The sequence below is a fragment of the Macrobrachium nipponense genome, chromosome 18 (assembly GCF_015104395.2).
Source record: "Macrobrachium nipponense isolate FS-2020 chromosome 18, ASM1510439v2, whole genome shotgun sequence".
Taxonomy (NCBI): Eukaryota; Metazoa; Arthropoda; class Malacostraca; order Decapoda; family Palaemonidae; genus Macrobrachium; species Macrobrachium nipponense.
Window position 1 is genome coordinate 81,835,458 of NC_087211.1, and position 10,477 is coordinate 81,845,934.

The window sequence follows — 10,477 nt, forward strand, 5'->3', positions numbered from 1 at the left end:
TGTCCTCACAATTAGACTTGCTTTATATTAAGAAATACGAGTGCGTAAATAGTATATAGAGAAATATAACCTGAAGTCGACATTGCGGAATGGCAACCCTGCCACCCGAGAGAGAGAGAGAGAGTGTCAGACAGGCATCGTGGGTATTTAAATTCAATCTTTGTATTCCACGTTAGCCTCAACGTGCAGCTCATATGGTCTCATGTTGCTCTCTCAGCTGCCCGCGGGGCGCGAGCATTGAATTTAGACAATATTTTAGGTTATATTTGCTCTAATAAATCAACTTGCTCGTAGTTTTCGGTTTATTTTGCCTTTCAGTTCGTGTAGAATGTCCAAAATAAGCTTGGTTACACAATTTCCTATAAGTGACATTGATATGTTTAGGCGTATGTGAAGGTATTTTGTCTAAATTATTAATGTTTTATTAATTGATGCTCTGGAATAAGAATATACCATAAAAACCTTTTATCTCCAGTATCATCTCACCACAATTTCCCAGATTAATTTGTTAAACCAAATCAATTATAATAAACTTATTTTCGCGTCGGCTGCCATAATCATATCGACGCCATATTACATAAAACTAACCAATCATTCTCTCGCCTTTTTCTTCCACAGGCTGTGATTCGAAGTCATACTGAATAGAAATACCACCGGGATTCGTTTTTTTTTTTCTTTTTTTTTTTTCTTTTTTTTTTTAGTCTTTTAAACAACTTATCAGTCCAGCGAGATAACACAAACGGAAAGCTGTCTCCATTTCTCCTGGGCTTACCAACGCCTACACAGCCGGTAAGTTCATCTCGGCGTTAGACTCATGTTTGGACCAAAAACTTGCGCGAAAGCTAGTTTTAGACTAACACGTAGGAAAATATATTAGTAATTTAGTTTCTCAGTATAATTTCTGGGTTTCAAATGCTTGTAAATGAATCTTTTATCGATTTTATATTGTATAAACATCTTCACAATTCTGGAAACAGGTTAGGACTAAGAACACCTTAACAAAAAGAATTTCTTATCCAGCATATTCCACGAAGTATGGAAAAGACATTGCATTTAAAACGTAGTACTTCAGCAAACCTCATCATCAAGAGGTTTTTTATTCCAGAGAGAGAGAGAGAGAGAGAGAGAGAGAGAGAGAGAGAGAGAGAGAAATGAAAGTCACTGCCATTATTATATAACTGGGAGACAGGATGCTGAATCTTTAGTTTAGTGAACTCTATGTATAATAGTACTACATGGTGTGCTTCTAGCCTCGTCGACCTGTCCTTTTTGTATATATATAAATTTGAAAGGAACAATGTTCATCATCCAGTCTTTTCAAAGAGAACTTTTATTCATTTTAAGAAGAATAGCATCTAATGACACTAACAATGCCCAATATAAGACCTTACATCTTGCGAGCGTCCTAACGCCTCTGAGTCTATAGTCTACAACCGGACGAACGCGAATGTAGGGGGGCTGGTTATGCAATAATCCAAATCTTTGAAGTAGAGGCACGATGACCTTTGAATGCATGTTTTTTTAAAGGCTATTGAAGGCCCGTATGCTCAATTAAATCAAGCATTGAGTCCTAATGAGACCGATGCAGGCAGCAAGATGGCGGTAATTACCCGAATTGGCAACTCTTCAAGCCCTGTCGCTTATCGGAGCATAAACAAACCCGAAGCTGGGAATGGACGAAACCCTTTTTGTTTCCATTGATAGACATCTCATTTCTCCTCCGTCTGTACATTTACGCAAGGTTTAGTACCACTTTCAACAAGAACAATATGCTTTTATCTCTAAGGAAACTGGGAGAGAATAATAACAAGAAGTAGAAGCAGCGAAACAAAGGGGGAAGAAGAACAACATAAAAAAAACCGGGCAAATGCAACAATAACAAGTGCACCGCGGGTACGAGTTAGCCGTTACTATAATCGCTGGAGGTGGGTTGTGGGAGGGGAGGGGGACGGGGGGGGGGAGGGGGGGGGGGCGAGCAGACTCGCTCCGGGAGAGGGAGAATTATAGGGGGGCGGGGGTTTGTTGTCGAGGGAGGTTAAAAGAAGGGGGGAGGGGCTTCCAAGAGAGGAAAAGAGGGCGCGATGTGTGGCGTTTGATGAACTGTTCTCGAAGTTACAGCTGCGATGCTAAAATGGGTTTGGAAACGTGGAATCTTTCGTGTAGGCCTAAACGCTCACCATTAAAAACTCACCCAGAATTTGCTACTAATATTCACATAAAATCAATTATCATACGTCTTGTGCATCATCCATCATGCCTGTAGTATAAGTACCAACATCCCCTCTCGACCTACTTTGCATATAAGTAATTAAACAACCCCAAAAAGATGTATAATGAACCACTTCTACCCTCATCTGAATCTCATCCACCACAACAGTTCCCGAGATATGCATGCAGTCATGACCTGTGGATGAGCTTGCTTTGTTTCAATACGTCTCTTTGACCTAAAAATAGACGAATAAATGAATTAATAAATATACGAACGAGTCATTGGTGTCTATTATCATAATAATGTGTATAGAGCGTAAACCCGTGTTCTTCTTGAATTTACATCCTTTTTTTATCCTCTCAAATTAGGTGCACGTTTAGTTTTTTTTAAATTTTATTTTTTATTTTCTTTAGTAAAGTTTTGCAGTTTCTTGATTTTAGAAAACGTTTTAGTTTTATTGAGCTTAAATTTAGTATTTTATATATAGAATTGCTCGGTTTGAAGCAGTTGGTGTGTTCATCATAAGATTGGCTGCTATCAAAACATAGTTATATATTTTACTCTCACAATGCCTCGTAACCTTACATACACAATTCTACGTCTAGTGACGATAAAAATATTTCATTAGTAGGCCCTGAGGAACCGAATTCACCATATAACACCACTATAAGCTTGATTCCATTAATTGTATGTTACTTTGAAAACTGCATAGCGCATTCAAGGTCTAGTGCTACCTGTAGCACCGGGCATGGCAACATACGTAGACAGCCTTTCAGGACTGTCGGTGTCATTCACGCCTAGAATGGTTCTCCTTGAACCTTGGTTTCCCCGGCTGAGTGACCATTGGCTCTCTCTATATATACACTATGCTTCGTGCCCTTTCTTGAAAGTTGATTTCACGCCCATTATGCTAAATGTTTCTTGATGGAATCAATTTGAAAGTTCGCCATATTGGTTTCATCGCTAGACCCATATCTGTTTGTAGACCGATTATCACGCCCGCTTTTACGACAGAATATCCTCTCTCGGAAGGCGATGGCAACAGCATAAGCTGCAATATGGCCTGATGTGGGGGAGGAGGGAGAGAAAATACCGAGGGAGAGAGGGAGATGGGAGGGAGGGGTAAGAGAAGGAAGCAACGGAGAAGTTAGCTATGCAGCGAGATTTTCGCCGAGAGGAAATTGAAAGTTTGAAATGACTCGGCCTATCTCCTGAATACTCGGTCGACTCACAGACCATGCAATAAAATGAATACCTTAATTAGGTTGCCTGCTTGATTTAGGAAATATATGAAAAGGTGATTGGAGGTGGGTAGGAGGGGGATGGGGGTTGGGAGGTGTTGGGGATAGAGAAGGAGAAGAAGGAACTTGACATAAGGGCGTGAGGAAAGAGGACATACACAGAAACTTAGCATCATGGTACCAGCATCATGGAGGGTGCATTTTGTGATATTTTAAATAATGCTGCGCCTATTGCCATTATCGTCGCTGTTGGCGATTACTTAACATGTTTACGATGAGAAGTTTTAGATTCTGGTAATGTTGGTTAAGCGTAGCCCTACGAAACTTGAGAGGCGAAGGATGGAAAGGAGTTAAGGACACGACAGAGCATCATTGTCATCCTTGTGCAGACGTGGATCTGCTGGAGGTGTAGAGGGTATTGGAGGATGGGATTGTGGGTTGGGGGTAGGGGGTAGGATTCTGGTTGTGGCAGCTTACCCAGGGGCGAAATCCTTCCCCCCAGATTCAAACGCAGAGGAGGAGGAGGAGGGGAGGAGGCAGCAGCAGCAGCATCAGCGCCAAAGGTTGACCTTTTGCTGCAGTAGACTCGTGGAAACAAAGAAAGCCTAGACGCATGTTTGTTCCCTGTGACTCCGTTGTTGTTGTTGTTGTTGTTGTTATGGCGTTGCTTTTAAGATACTTGACGGATGCAGATTGTTTTAGCTGTTCGAGTACTTATGGTTTATCTAAAACAGCATTAGATTATTGATTGTCTTTAGGAGGAGTGTGGTACTGTTCCTCTCGCTATATGAGACTTATAGACTAGACGCACTCGCCGGGGGAGGGGGCGGGGGGAAATTCACAACTGCCTTGGTATAGCTATAATGAGGTCTTTCCGGTGTGGATAAACATAACTGGGTACTATTGTCGGTTTAATCAATCACAGAATTAATTAAGAACACGAACCTCAAATCAATGGACGCCAGTATAAATTAACATCCTGTCCCTAGGCTGAGTAAGGATATCGTCTCACAGACCCCGTTGATATAAAGGGATCTTATAGGAAAACTGGCTTTAGGGTGTATTGCAAAAGTAGATCTTTGTCATTATTATTATCACAACAAGCTAATCATCGTTAATTCTGTATTTTTCGAGGTCCTGTCCCTCTCATTTCAGTTTTTTCCCACAAGTGTTGAATGTATATAAATGTTTCTCTTACGATGATGGTCGATTCGTGACCGTCGCTGCACCGTAGGGATTATAGGCCTTGCACCAGGCTCTTGTTTCCCTAATCCAGCGTTTGTGTGAGAGAGAGAGAGAGAGAGAGAGAGAGAGAGAGAGAGAGAGAGAGAGAGAGAGCAACACGTAAACGTATCTTGCCGCAATGCTATTATTATTATTATTATTATTATTTTTTTTTTTTTTATTTTTTTTTTTTTTTTTGCTCTATTACAGTTCTCCAATTCGACTGGGTGGTATTTATAGTGTGGGGTTCCGGGTTGCATCCTGCCTCCTTAGGAGTCCATCACTCTTCTTACTATGTGTGCCGTTTCTAGGATCACACTCTTCTGCATGAGGCCCGGAGCTACTTCAGCCTCTAGTTTTTCTAGATTCCTTTTCAGGGATCTTGGGATCGTGCCTAGTGCTCCTATGATTATGGGTACGATTTCCACTGGCATATCCCATATCCTTCTTATTTCTATTTTCAGATCTTGATACTTATCCAATTTTTCCTCTCTTTCTCTTCAACTCTGGTGTCCCATGGTATTGCGACATCAATGAGTGATACTTTCTTCTTGACCTTGTCAATCAACGTCACGTCTGGTCTGTTTGCACGTATCACCCTATCCGTTCTGATACCATAGTCCCAGAGGATCTTTGCCTGATCGTTTTCTATCACTCCTTCAGGTTGGTGCTCGTACCACTTATTACTGCAAGGTAGCTGATGTTTCTTGCACAGGCTCCAGTGGAGGGCTTTTGCTACTGAATCATGCCTCTTTTTGTACTGGTTCTGCGCAAGTGCCGGGCATTCACTTGCTATGTGGTTTATGGTTTCACTTTTCGTATTGCACTTCCTACATATGGGAGAGATGTTATTTCCGTCTATCGTACTTTGAACATATCTGGTTCTTAGGGCCTGATCTTGTGCCGCTGTTATCATTCCTTCAGTTTCCTTCTTTACCTCTCCCCTCTGTAGCCATTGCCAATTGTCATCGCTGGCTAGTTCTTTAGTCTGTCTCATGTATTGTCCGTGCATTGGTTTGTTGTGCCAGTCTTCTCTTTCTGTCTTTTCTCCCTGTCTCTGTATATTTCTGGGTCTTCGTCTGCTTTTATTAGTCCTTCTTCCATGCACTCTTTAGCCACTCGTCTTCACTGGTTTTCAGATATTGCCCCAGTGCTCTGTTTTCGATGTTGACGCAGTCCTCTATACTGAGTAGTCCTCTCCCTCCTTCCTTTCGTGTTATGTATAGTCTGTCCGTATTTGCTCTTGGGTGTAGTGCTTTGTGTATTGTCATATGTTTCCTGGTTTTCTGATCTATGCTGCGGAGTTCTGCCTTCGTCCATTCCACTATTCCTGCGCTGTATCTGATTACTGGCACTGCCCATGTGTTTATGGCTTTTATCATATTTCCGGCGTTGAGTTTTGACTTGAGTATCGCCTTGAGTCTCTGCATATATTCTTTCCTGATCGTGTCCTTCATCTCTTGGTGTTTATATCTCCTCCTTCCATTATTCCCAGGTATTTGTATCCTGTCTCATCTATGTGTTTGATGTTTGCTCCCATCTGGTAGCTTATCCCTTCAGTTCTCGTTACTTTGCCTTTTTGTATGTTGACTAAGGCGCATTTTTCTATTCCAAACTCCATCCTGATGTCCCCAGATACAATCCTTACAGTCTGGATTAGGGTATCTATTTCCTTGATGCTCTTACCATACAGCTTGATGTCGTCCATGAACATCAGATGGTTGATTCTGTTGCCTCTTTTCTTGAGTTGGTACCCGGCATCCATCTTCTGTAGTACTTTTGTCAAGGGAATCATGGCTACTACGAAGAGTAGTGGGGACAGTGAGTCGCCCTGGAAGATCCCTCCCTCTGATATTAACCTCTGCTAGTCTTATTCCAGAGCTTGTAAGTATTGTATTCCAGTTGCGCATTGTATTTTTGAGGAAGCTGATGGTATTTTCCTCTGCCCCATATATTTTCAGGCATTCTATTAGCCATGTGTGTGGTATCATGTCGAAGGCTTTCTTATAGTCTATCCATGCCATGCTTAGGTTGGTTTTTCCTTCTCCTACTGTTCTTCATTACCATTTTGTCTATGAGGAGCTGGTCTTTTGTGCCCCTACACTTCCTTCTGCAGCCTTTCTGTTGGTGGGGGGGATGGTGTTTGTTCCTCCTCTAGGTAGTTTGTATAGCCTTTCACTGATGATACCTGTTAGTAACTTCCACATTATTGGTAGGCAGGTGATAGGCCTGTAGTTACTGGCTATATTTCCCTTACTCTTGTCATTTTGTACAAAGGATGTTCTTCCTGTGGTCATCCATTTGGGTGCTTGGTGATTTGAGATACAATGCTGGAGTTGTTCTGCTATTCGTGGGTGTAGGGCCTTGAAGTTTTTGAGCCAGTATCCATGGACTTCATCGGGACCTGGGGCTTTCCAGTTTGGCATTTTCTTTTAGTTGGTGTCTGACTGTGTCTGTCGTGATGTCTGTGAATCTTTGTTTTATTCTCCCTGTTTCTTCTTCCTTGACTTCCTGGAGCCATGTTGCATGTTTGTTGTGTGATACCGGATTGCTCCATATGTTTTCCCAGAGTCTCTTACTTGGTTCGGCTTCAGGAATTTCTGGGTGGTTGTCTTCCCCTCTTAGTTGGCTGTATAGTCTTTTCTGGTTGGTTCCGAATAGTTTGTTCTGTTGGTATCCCTTATTCCTGTTCATGTACCGTTGGATCTTATGTGCTTTGGCCTTAAGCCTCTGTTTTACGTCTTCTATTGTGTTGTTTAGTCCCCTCTCTTGTACTTTGTATTTCTCGTTGAGTTCCTCCCTTGTTTTCTTGCTTCTTAGCCTTTTTTCTGCCATCTCTTTCAGTTTACTCAAGTCAGATCTCATCACCATGATTTGCTTTTCCAGGCGCCTTTTCCAAGGAGGTTGCTGTTTTGGTTTCTGTTGGGTTGGTTGTGCTGGTGGTGTTGGTGTTCGGATTCCCATCAGTTCTGCTACTAATCTTGCTCCTGCATATGTCAAGTTATTTGTTTCTGTGATACACACCACCAGTATTATTATTATTATTATTATTATTATTATTATTATTATTATTATTATTATTATTATTATTATTACTATTTGGGTTGGGGGGAAAACTCTATCACGAGAGTATATATTGTTCTGAGGGGTCCACAATAATAAAAAAAATGTGAAGAGTTCGTGTATTATTATTATTATTATTATTATTATTATTATTATTATTATTATTATTAATTATTATTATTATTATTATTATTATTATTATTATTCTGTTAAAAAGAATGGCAGAATTAAGCGAGTTGATTTTATAATGGTTTTTTTACAATTCGCTTCTCAGGCTCAGCGATGTTTCTGAGTAACTGGCCAATACTCATATTGAGAAGCGAATTGTAAGGAAAATAGAAAAAACAACATATAAAATCAACTCGCTTAATTCTGCCATTCTTTTTAACAGCATTTGCATAAAAGAGGGTCTTCTACCGAAATATTAATGTTATTATTATTATTATTATTATTATTATTATTATTATTATTATTATTATTATTATTATTATTATTATTATTATTATTATATTCAGAAGATGAACCGTATTCTTATGGAACAGCTATACAGAGACCACTGACTAGAAATTCAAGCTTTCAAAGAATTACAGAAGATTCGAGGAATGGGAAATAAAGAAAGAAGAGATGATTCATTAGAAAAGAAAGATAAATTAACTAATAAATGGATAAACATATAGAAATAAGGTTGCATGTGATTGGCTCTTTGTACTTTAGTGCCAAGGTGATATATTACTGTTATAAACAACTGCAAGGTTCTAGATTGCGTTATAGTGCCAAGGTAATATATTACTGTTGTTGTTTTTCAAACAACTGCAAGGTTGTGGAAATATGGGATGACAATTCATAGCTTAGACAGTAAAATAAGAAAGTTTAAGATTGAAGTGAATCACATATACAAAGCATGGTTCTAGCTGAGCGTAAATGAAACGCTTTGAAATTTACATAAATTTACACTGCATAGGGTTTGGGTGTTTAAAAAAAAACTATACTAATGAAAACTAAAAGATTGAATTATTTTATTTTGTTAGTTTAATAAATTTCTTATATTTCATTCAGAATTTGCAAAGCATTTTAACGCTCGTACTTTCTCTCTCTCTCTCTCTCTCTCTCTCTCTCTCTCTCTCTCTCTCTCTCTCTCTCTCTCTCTCTCCTTTTTTCTTCACCTGTTTTATTCTTATGTTTAGTTTTCCTGGTTTTAGATTATTCCCTTTGATTGTATAGCGTTGCACATCTGAAATCACATTCTCTCTCTCTCTCTTCTCTCTCTCTCTCTCTCTCTCTCTCTCTCCACACTTTTTATTCTTACTTTTACTTTTCCTGGTTATAGATTATTCCCTGTCATTGTAGCGTTGCACATCTAAAATCATATTCTCTCTCTCTCTCTCTCTCTCTCTCTCTCTCTCTCTCTCTCTCTCAGTTAGACGTTAGAGAGAGAAAAAAAAAATTCAACGTTTGACGTAACCAAAGCTAAGACGAATTTCATTATGAACTCAAAGGGCGCCGCCCTGACCAGCTATGACCGTTCCTATGCGGACGAAATCTCCTGACTAAGCGGTCAATTACCGGTGGAAATCACGGGAGACAGACCGTAGACCGTATTCCTTATAGACCAGGGGTTCTTAGCAAGGGGTATCCATACCCCTTGGGGGTATGAGAACCACATGCTGGGGGTATGGAACTTGATCTCTGGATATTTGTATATAGACGATTTTATGTGCCATGTATGGCACGGGTACTTTTGTTAATACTATCATGCTTTTGGATTCCTCGACCAGGGGTTCTTAGCAAGGGGCATCCATACCCCTTGGGGGTATGAGAACCACATGCTGGGGGTATGGAACTTGATCTCTGGATATTTGTATATAGACGATTTTAATGTGTCCATGTATACACGGGTACATTTTGTTAATAACTATACATGCTTTTGATTCCTCAGACCAGGGGTTCTTAGCAAGGGGCATCCATACCCCTTGGGGGTGTGAGATTTTCCACGGGCTGAATGGGGGGTATGGACCTTTGATCTCTCTGGATAGTTTGTTATATATATATATACGATTTTAATGTTTCAATGAACGTTAAAATCGTTTATATATATATATATATATATATATAATATATATATATATTATATATATGTATATAATATATCTTACTATATACACATACACGATTTTAATGTTTCAATGTATACACGGGTACATTTTGTAAATAAATAACTATTTCCTGTATGGTCTGTTCCAAGCCATTCATACCTAAAGTATGTATTGAATTGAGGAGGATGGCGACCTGGCGCTGGCATAAGGCCCATCAAATTTATCAGGGCTACGAGCGTATATATTTCTTATAGATGGTTTAAGGCCAGAAGGGTGTGCGTTCCCGAATTTTAGCAATTCTTTTGGGAACCACGATACCCAGATTGAAGGTATTTTTAGTTTTTATTTTTAGCAATTAATTAATGAATTTATTTATTTATTTATTTATTTATTTATTTATTTATTTAGTTATTTATTTATTTATTTATTTATTTTATTTATTTATTTATTTATTTATTCATTGTGCCAACTAATGTTCAAAACATTTAACGATTTCATCATCATGCAGTAACATTATTTTCCATAATCATGCAGTAACATTATTTTTGGCATAACTCTGAGACGTGCTTGCATGCATGCATACATACATTTTGTAAAAGCAGAAGCATCACTTAACGTTTATTTAAATTCTGAAAGGATAAACTGGC